We start from the raw sequence: 10,765 nt of genomic DNA, 5'->3' as shown, positions 1-10,765 counted from the left end.
AATAAACGGTGCTGGGAAAACTGGCTAGCTGTATGTAGAAAGCTGAAACTGGATCCCTTCCATACACCTTATACAAAAATTAATTCAAGATGGATTAAGAACTTAAATGTTAGACCTAAAACCATAAAAACCCTAGAAGAAAACCTAGGAAATACCATTCAGGATATAGGCATGGACAAGGACTTCATGACTAAAACACCAAAAGCAGTGGCAACAAAAGCCTAAGTAGACAAATGGGATCTAATTAAACTAAAGAGCTTCTGCACAGCAAAAGAAACTACCATCAGAGTGAACAGGCAACCTACAGAATGGGAGAAAATTTTTACAATCTACCCATCTGACAAAGGGCTAATATCCAGAATCTACAAAGAACTTAAATAAATTTAAAGAAAAAAATCAAACAACCCCATCAGAAGTGGGCAAAGGGTATGAACAGACACTTTTCAAAAGAAGACATTTATGCAGCCAACAGACACATGAAAAAATGTTCATCATCACTGGTCATCAGAGAAATGCAAATCAAAACCACAGTGAGATACTATCTCACACCAGTTAGAATGGCAATCATTAAAAAGTCAGGAAACAACAGGTGCTGGAGAGGATGTGGAGAAATAGGAATGCTTTTACACTGTTGGTGGGGCTGTAAACTAGTTCAACCATTGTGGAAGACAGTGTGGCGATTCCTCAAGGATCTAGAACTAGAAATACCATTTGACCCAGTGATCCCATTACTGGATATATACCCAAAGGATTATAAATCATGCTACTATAAAGACACATGCACACGTATGTTTATTACGGCACTATTCACAATAGCAAAGCCTTGGAACCAACCCACATGTCCATCAATGATAGACTGGATTAAGAAAATGTGGCACATATACACCATGGAATACTATGCAGCCATAAAAAAAGGATGAGTTCATGTCCTTTATAGCGACATGGATGAAGCTGGAAATCATCATTCTCAGCAAACTATCACAAGGACAGAAAACCAAACACCACATGTTCTCACTCATACGTGGGAACTGAACAATGAGAACACTTGGACACAGGGTGGGGAACATCACACACTGGGGCCTGTCATAGGGTGGGGAGATGGGGGAGGAATTGTATTAGGAGAAATACCTAACGTAAATGACGAGTTAATGGGTACAGCAAACCAACACGGCAGATGTATACATATGTAACAAACCTTCACGTTGTGCACATGTACTCTAGAACTTAAAGTATAATTTAAAAAAAAGAAAAGAAAGTGAAATGTGTTTCTTTACTATAGGATTTCTCTAAGCTATGAATGTATTAATATGTGTAACAAAGGGACCAGTCTAGAATGCAGTATTTCCCAATTTGTTTAACTCTGAGAATCCTGAGGGCTGCTTCTATTGCCACCTCATGCAACAAAAATAATCAGAACACAGTTTGGGGAATAATCATTTAAATTGCTGAAAAAACAGTGACATGAAGAGAAATTAGACTTTTCTCTCCTCATCCAGAAGGCAAAATTATAAAATTTACCAATAAAATCCAATAAATCCCTCGAATCAGCTACATGCTAGACAACTGGGTAGCTATATTTTTTCAGTGTCCATGGAAGGAAAATTGAGGCAGGGCAAGAGAACAGCAAAACAAACTCTCTTTCCTTAAACTTCTCTAAACTAGGCTAACTAATCCCAGCTACCTTAGCCTTTGTTCTGGGACCCCATGAAAATGTTTGTCTCAGTGCTCTGTGTTTTGCATCTCCATAGCTAGAGCCCACTGAGGTATTTCTTAGAGACTGACATTACCTGACTGATAGCTCCAAGGTTCTGAAAGGGAAACTTGGGCCAAGAAAGGTTAATTTGCATGCCTCCAGATACACAAGGAATTGAGTGCCGGCATAGCCTTAGTACCTATGTTTTGTGAAGATCATTTTTAGGCCCTCAGATGCAAAATGACAGACATATAGCATGAGTTCCCATGTCTAATACTCATGACAAACATCTGAAATTAGTCATAATACTGTTTATCTCTGAGTCTGTACACATCCTCAGAATCCTTCTCCAGACAGCTCTCCTAGTACATGCTACTCATTGATCAGGGCTGGAAAATGAAGGAAAATCTCTCAGCCACTTCTTCCCTAAAGAGAACCTGTCACTAATGTTTAAATGGGGTAAGGAAGACATCAGGTGACAGTGGGTAGCCAAGGAATGGGTACCCTTCTGCTGGGGCAAAGGTGTAAGTGTTTTTTTTTTTCCTTTCTAGGCCATGAGAGCCCATATAACATTGCCCAAACAAACCTGTGCCGTGTGTCCCACCTCCAGGACCACTCAGGGCTACCTTGAGCCACATCTCTGAGTCAGGTGCCTGAGGACAAGCAATTTAAATTTATTTTGAAGCACAAGAGCAAACTACCCAGTGTATTGGAAAGAGGTAAGGGCTGAGTCCCTGGTGCCAGGCTCCGTGTGGCTCCTAGAAATACAGAAACAGTATACGGGCCCTTTGATCCAGCCCCTCTCTGAAAGGGAAAAACAATTTTTTTTCTCTCTACTCTGCTCGACACACTCACAGCACATTTCTGTGATCAGATGTTGTGGGGTGGGGGTTTCTTACACCAAACAGTTCTCCAGCAGACAACAGCTAGGTGTCCTGTAAGTCCATTACTATCTCCACGTAGATAGTGTCAGATCCCACAGTTTAAAAGCTCAGTCCCACAAGACTGCCCCCTACTTCAGACATCAATTACAAGTCTCAGGTTGTGACCTGTACTTCTGACAGACTGGCTACAAACTGAGGTTCCCACAACCCCTTCCTTTGGTTTGATCAGTTTGCTAGGATGGCTCACAGAATTCAGGAAAACTCTTGCAATTTCCAGCTTATTATAAAGGATATAGAAGAAATGGATAAGGCAAGTGGGGATGGGGGTGGATCTTCCATGCCCTACCTGGACACACCACCCTTCCAGCAACTCCACGCATGTTCAGCTACCCAGAAACTCATCAAATCTTACTGTTCAACAGTTTTGATAGAGCTTGATCTCTAGCCACCCCCATTCCCAGAGATCTGTAGGTGGGGCTGAAAATTTCAACCCTCTAATCCTAATTGCTTGATTTTTCCAGTGACTGGCGCCATCCTGAGGCTATCTAGGGGCCCCACCCTAAGTAACCTCATTAGCATAAACTCAGGATTTATCAAATGGGCTCATTATGCATAATAAAAAATCCTCCTATCATTCAGAAAATCCAGAGGTTTTAGGAGCTCTATGACAGTAACTAGGGACAAAGACCAAATATATTTCATACTATACCACGCACTCCCTGCTCTTCTTACCTTGGTGTTCCCAGCCTCTGCCTCTGTCCCCACAGTGCTCCCCTACTCCTAGTATCCCTCTCACTGCCATCTAACTCTTCCAGTGTATTTTGGGGGACTATCAACTCTATGTGTCCTAACTTCATCTCGCCCAACTTCTACTCACAGAACTTAGCGTGAAGAAAAGACTAAAGAAAAAGAAAGTCCCTGCTGTACTGGACCCCGCAGAGAAACCCTACCTTACCCTTAGAAAGTTCCATGGTACAATCACCACAGGAAGAGAATTATCACAAGCTCTTTGGCCTGGATCTGTCTACACTGTAACAAACAAGCCACCTGCCCAAGCTTATCATGATAAGTCACTTCTGGCTGAAGGCAAAAGAGCTGTGTCCTAAGGGTTGGGCCTAGGCTCAAGATTCCAAAGCCATTTTAGATCAGGGCTCAGCCCCCTCATGCATTTATGCTCTGCCTTACTAGTGGGGGTACCTCATCCTAACAGCGTATCCATAATCCCCATATGTCTCACTCTACAGGCTAAGCCAGTGGCCTCAACCCAGTAGAACACACCCATCTTCTCAGGCAAGAGCTCTCCAGCTAGACCTAGCCCCCAATTAATGCTTAGATGTGACAGGTAACTGCTTTCAGAATGTGTTTTGATGGCGATTGTCAATGCTCCTTGCTTACCACATAATCTCTTATACAGTCACAGTGACTGACTTGCCACCATTAAGATCATGTGGTCAGGCAAAGACTGAGAAACCCATCTGGAATATTAGAGTGGAGTTGAGTTCTGCAGCAGGTAAAAGAATAGTCCACAGGACCCTGTGGATAGAGGGGATATATGGGGGTCTAGGGAATTTGTGGCAAGTGTATTGTCATGTCCCAGGAAACCTTGGAAATTGGATTAGAGGGCACCTGCCCAACATCTTGGGATCTTCCAAGAACATGTTAATGCTGTCATACAAGGAGGGCCCAACCACTGCTGGCATCTTCCACTGCTCAGCCAGTGCCAAGATTTGCAAGGAGATAAAGGAGAAACCGAATTCTGGGACCCAGGTGTCCATGGTTGGAGAGTCATTGTTTGTGGCTGCATCTATCTTGACTGTAAGTCTGCCTGTGTACATGTGGTCCACTCCAAGGTTTGAGGGAATGCTAGGAAGAAACCAAGACAGTTCCCACCCCTACCCCAGGCACACAGCCCTGAACTTCTCCGAACTGTTCATGTGAGCAGAGAGCCATATTATTACTTGAACCAACCCTCATATCTTCAGGTGGCAGGTGGAGATGCTTAATGGTCATAGGGCAGGAGAACAGCATGGGCCAGAAGGGCATTTATTTATCCATCAGCTATCCCTTTAGTGGGTGTAGGTCTAGGTCCAGGACATGTGCATTTTATAAGAGTGAATTTCACTCAGGAATTCCTGTGCAGCATTCTTGACAGTATTCCGTCCTCAGACATGTACAGACAACCGATGACAGCCATGGAGGGGCATACCAGCCAGCAGAGAGTCCAGTCTCTCCAGAGGTAAGATTCCTAATTCCAGACTCATACCTGGGACTTGGAGAGAAAAGTGAAAACAGTTATGCAGATGAAGAAAGGAAGAAAAGGGGAGGGAATGTCACTTCTCAATACTTCAAACATTTCCAACCAGGATTCTTCATGCATCATATATACTTCTATTTCAAGCTCTACCTTAAACCAGTTGTGTGCCCTTAAACAAGTAACTTCTCTTCTCTACACTTCAATATTTCCCCACTGCTATATACTAGGGTGAGGAGATTCTTCAAAGTTCTAATCAGCACTAGTGCTCTGACAAAATTAGCCAGACCTTACATGGCTATTATCCCCCATCCCCCACAGAGATACACAAACACATATTAAACTGACCTTCCTCTTTCCTGGATTGTCCCGCATCCTCTGGACTTCATCTGTCACCCACTGGCAAGACTAGTAGTGCAGCTTCCAGAAGGCAAATGCCTGCTGCCAAAGTACCTCTTTGGTATCCTGAGCCACATTGTGGCCAACTCTGAGGAAAACCAGATAATAGCTTTCAACCTAGCCCTGTGTGTTGCACCCAACTTGCTATGGTTATCCAACTGCAAAAGCCCAGAAGATGATAGCCAGAATATAGGCAAGGTAAAGAGTTCACTGCCCCTTCCCCTATCGGGCCCTGCAAGCCACCGCTCTTTTACCTATAGACGCTTCCTTGCCCTATGTTATGAAAAGAGCACAAGGGCAAGGGTCAATACCAGAAATGCCCCCCTCACTAGCTATGTAAATTCTGACAAGTCATGTGACCTCACTGAGCCTTCATTTCTTCATCTCTAAAATGAGGTTTGTATTAGGGCCTTAGGGAGGGAAGAAGAGACGGCATATATAAAAGGGATTCGAAGCCCTAAAGCACTAGCCAAATAAAAGGGAAAATGATTTTATTTGCCTCTTCTACCAGAATATAGATTTCCTGATACCAGGGACCTTGTTTTATTCCTTTAGATCTCCAAACCCTCACCCAGCACAAGGCACAGAGCAAGCACTTCTTAATGGATATTTGACAAGTGAAAAAATACATGTTGTATAGCAAAATGGGCCAATCAGTGATTGGCTGTATGATCTTGAATAAGTCACTTTACTTTTCTGTCTACATTAGTCAAATGAAAATAATCAGTGTTTGAAATGCCATGCATCTGCTGAAAAACACTTGTTCTTTTGCCTAGTATACAAGGCTCTCCAGGCTAAGGGAGTTGAATTTGATCTGATAGGAAGCAGAGAGTCATCAATTCTTGAGCAGCCCTTTATAGTGGGGCTTTACTCCAGGCCCATCCACTGACCACAGGCCTTGCTCTCAGGTTACCCAACTGGCTCAGTTCCTAATTGAAAATACTCCTGAAATCTTTGGAGAATATATCCTTTTGCTCTTACTGAAAACACAGGCTGTAAATGCCAGCTGTGCTGAAGATATGCCATGTAAGAGGGTAGCCCTCAAGCCCTCAGGGGCCAGAGAACTTTGTTTTCAATGTGTAGTGTGCTGGAAAAAGCACTAGACTAGAAGCCAGGAGGGCAGAACTGAGTTCCAGTCCCATCTGTGTCACTGGGACTAGATCTTGGGAAAGATCCTTTCCTTCTCTAAGTCTTTGCTTCTCACAAGTGGGCCATTGGGAAAATCACAATTGCTGCCCAAAATGGGAATGAATTGTGACTGGATATGTGGAGGGAATGCCTGAACTAGAGAACATGTTCTAGTCCCATCGCTACTAGTTTTGCTTCTTCGCTCCCAAAAGATGTGATGAGAAGCACTGTGACCCAGGTAAACAGAGGCAGAGCTTTGCAAAGCGCCCTGATCCTACAGGCAGAGAGGCATAAATAGAAGAAGTTTTATGTGTTTCCACTGGGAACCACAGGCAGTAGCTGAAGGAGTAGCAGGAGTAGAGTGTCAGCAGCTGGTGGTCAGCCCCAATGCCTCGCACATGGCCCACAGCTGGGGAAGTTGATCCTCAGAGTAGAGAAGGTTAGAGAGCTCATATCCTCACGCATATGTATGCCCACACAGGCACACACTAAGGCAGCACAGATATTACAGGATGGGGTATATATGTATGTCCTGAGCCACTAAGTCCTATGCCTATTTGACCAATGGCTAATAGTAGGATTTGTAAATTTGCCTTCTCAGCTTACCACCTCCCTTCTTAATGGTCTCATTCTTACAATGTGATGCCCACTCTTGATACTTTTCCCCGACAGATAGTCATTACTCTCTACTTTCTTTCCTGGTGCATTGTTCAGAACATGGCCTGGGTTTTAATCCCAGCTCTGAAATGTCCTAGCTACGTTACCTTGGGCAAGTGGCATCATCTCAGTGAGTCTCAGTGTCCTTGTCTGAGAAATGAGGAGAATGAGAACTTTGCTGAAGTGTGGGTGAGCCTTTTAAATTGGATGAGTGTAAAGTGCCTACTGCAGTGCTGGCTGCTCGCAGGGGCTTAGTGAAATGGCAGTTCTCTCTCTCTCTCTCTCTTTATTGAGACAGAGTTTTGCTCTGTTGCCCAGGCTGGAGTGTAGTGGCACGATTTTGGCTCACTGCAACCTCTGCCTCCTAGGTTCAAGCGATTCTCCTGCCTCAGCCTCTGGAGTAGCTGGAATTACAGGCTCACACCACCTTGCCCGGCTAATTTTTTGTACTTTTGGTAGAGATGGGGTTTCGCCATGTTGGCCAGGCTGGTCTTGAACTCCTGACATCAAGTGATCCGCCTGCCTCAGACTTCCAAAATGGGATTATAGGCGTGAGCCACTGAGCCCAGCCATGACAGTTCTCTTTTCTTCCCTGCTTTCACTCTACCTCTCCGTAAAAGGCTCATCTAATTGAAGAAGAAAAAGCGTCCTCAGCATGTGGGACTTTGAGCCCCCATCCCCTGTTCCATTTCTATCTTCTTTATGTCTTTGACCTTCTTGGAATGCTGAATGAAGGTTTGGGCTTGTTGAAAAAGAGACATCCATAACTCTGGAACAAAGCAAGCCCTGAAAGGAATTAAAGCCTGTGCCTCATTGACCTACTGTTCTATAAAACTTCAAAGCTGGAAGGTTCCTTACAATTCCTAGTTTTCCCTCCCTAAGTTACAGATGGGCCTCAAGAGAGGCAGCTTTATGCCTGAAGTTGCACAGCAAATTGATGGCAGAATAGATTTCAGAGCCCAGGAAATGCTGTCTCATAAGCCACCAGTACGTGCTCCATTGCCTTCTGAGAGCTCATGACCCTGTTCTTCATGGTATCCAGAACTCTTCCCCAGTCCCTCCTCCCCTAGACATGGGCCATATCCTATGTCAAGACTTATGGGCTTTACTTAGCTCTGAGAGGTAGATCTAGGCCACAAAGCAGAGGCCATGGTAGGAATGGACATGCAGGATCCCAGCAGAGACAGAGATGGTGGTGCTTGGAGGCTTCCTTAGCAATCTGAGCAAGACCTGACACTTGAATAGCCCATGATTACCCACTATGCCACTGAGCCCAGTACCCCTAATCCTGGCAAAATCCCATTTTCTACCCCTCTATCTCTGATGCCACCCTCGCCTGCACTCCAGACACCTTCCATGTGGTTGCTCCTATGGCTATCACTCTAGAACCCCAAGTACCTAGGCAAGGGCTTGGAGCCCCACTGTGTTCAGAAGGTGGCCCATGTTAGGTCTCTGGGGACATACACAGAGGTGGCAACATTACTCACCAGCATCTCCACTGCTTCAGCCCCCTTTTTGCCTTCTATGTTAACCCTTTGGAGCATGCCTTTTCCTAGTAGTCTAAGCCATCTTACTTCATCCCTCTGACTGTGCTAAACCTGCTCTTCAAGTTGAGCATGTCTACCTCATTTCCGATGCCTTCAACACTGCCATGCATGTCATCCATCTTAGAGGAGTCAGTGATCACTACTGCCCCCAGTACCTACCCACGTATGAAGCTATAACTATGTCCTGAGGAAATTGAAGACGGCAGGAATGGTGACAGGGAGAAGCCTACGGCATTCTAGAGGATGCTGAGCACCCAAGCATCCACTAAATAGAAGGAGAAGGGAAGCAAAATAATGCCCTTCAAGGGCTTCTGTAATCAAGTCACCTGACTGTAGTTGACTAGCCACCCTTCAAAGCCAAGAAGGACTCCCCAGAAAGCAGCAGAAAAATCTACCTGGAAATGGCTAAAAAATGAATCAAAACAGGATGTTTGAAATAGGAGTCAGAACAAGGAAGGGCCTAACCACATTCACATCACATGCTATCTGATCCCCAAGAAAGGGAATGTTAGAACTAATCCTCAGACTCCCTGAAGAACTACTCACGCCTAGATGGCGTGATGTTCTATGGGCAGCATAGACCTCTGGAGCCTATGGATACCACTTACACAACATAGCCATAAGCTTCTGAGCTAAAAGTGGCAGATCAAGCCATCCTCAACAGTATTTATCATGCTGATGTCCACAGAAATGGGGTAAACGTGCTTTCAGCAGGTGGGCCTTTTCTTATTTAAGTAAATACCTGCTCCCATCACTGTTTTGGAGAGTCATGTGATACTTGACCCAGTCCAGTACAAGTGAAACCCTAAGATATCAGGTGGCCAAAACCTTCAGTGAAGCTCAAGGCTCTTATCAAGGAAATTGTCATCTGATAGGAAGGAGGAAGGAGCACTATGGAAGGAGGGTTTGAGGTGGTACAGAGAATAAGTCAAAAGTAGCAATGACATTGGTGTATGGTTCAGTTAGGATGCCACCTCAGTTGGGATCTTCATCCCAGAACTAGACCTCCTTTGAGGTATTCCAGAAGCTACTGAGATCTCACTGCTTCCTCCTTATAGCTTCTGGTTTTAGAGCCAGACAGCACCAGCAAAGTGGCCTCCTCCATAACTGGAAGTTTCTCGCAGAAGGGATGTTGATCTCTCCAGGGGTACTTGAACTTGGGGCATAGGGTAGGAAAAAGATTCTTAATTTCTGTTTTACCTATAGAGGGAGAGGTCAGAAGGGCATGTGCAGAATCCAGAGTGTTGGGGGATTTCGGTAAGTAAAGGAGGTGACAGAGGTGATGCAAAAGAGATCCTCATAGTGTGGGAAATAATAGCATAAGAAAGGACATAAATCTTCTTGAATCTCCTTCACCTAAAATCCTCCCGTAAGGGATGCCTTGGGTCTAACCAAGTGTGAGAACCCAAAGAAGAGGTATTGGGGTATCTAGCTCTTTCCTGAGAGCATGGGAGGCCAAGTTATTGGGATATGGGATACGAGGTAAGAAGCCAGCAGTGGCAAGAAAAGCCAGAGAGAAGAGAGGGCTAAATAAATTGGGGAGAAGGCCTGAGAGACATACATTGTTCCTACAGCCATCAAAACAGTGGATGGGTAGAGAGATGAGGCTGGAATTCCAGTCACTAGATTCAATGGGTCTATCAAACACAAAGAATCCTGGTCCTCTGTGGGCCCAACAAAAAGCAAACTAACCACTGTTAGCCCTTCCTCCTGTTTCTCCCAGCCAGTGAAAGCCATACATTCCACTGTATATATTCCTGAAGAACAGCCAAGGATCACTGGCAGCGTAGGCTCAAATCCTAAGGCCTTCTGCACCTCCCTCCCTGCATTGGTCAACCCCAAAGTGAGTACTCAACCAGGCCCAAAAGACTCTCCACCCCTGTTCTGTGGGTTATCGCAACAGAGTTAATAATTTAAAAGGACCCATCTGGGCTCTAGGTGGCTCTGCATTTGCTGTCAATGTGCTCTTACTATTTATCTTTTCTGGGACAGGCATCTACTGAAAATGCCTGGGAACTACTAGCAAGATGCCTACCCTGTGATGGGAAGACTGGCAAAAGAGCACAAAGAAACAGTACAAACACAGTTTCAAGCTGCAATACCAGGGCGTCTACCACTGGACCCATCCTCTTCCCCCATACCCATGTCCATACTCAAAGTGAGCTCTAGCCCTCTCTCCCAGAAGCTCCCTCACTTCTGTACTTTT

Source organism: Hylobates moloch, unplaced genomic scaffold (assembly GCF_009828535.3).
Source record: "Hylobates moloch isolate HMO894 unplaced genomic scaffold, HMol_V3 SCAFFOLD_7, whole genome shotgun sequence".
Taxonomy (NCBI): Eukaryota; Metazoa; Chordata; class Mammalia; order Primates; family Hylobatidae; genus Hylobates; species Hylobates moloch.
The sequence above is the reverse complement of the archived record's forward strand: the minus strand, read 5'-3'. Positions refer to the sequence as shown.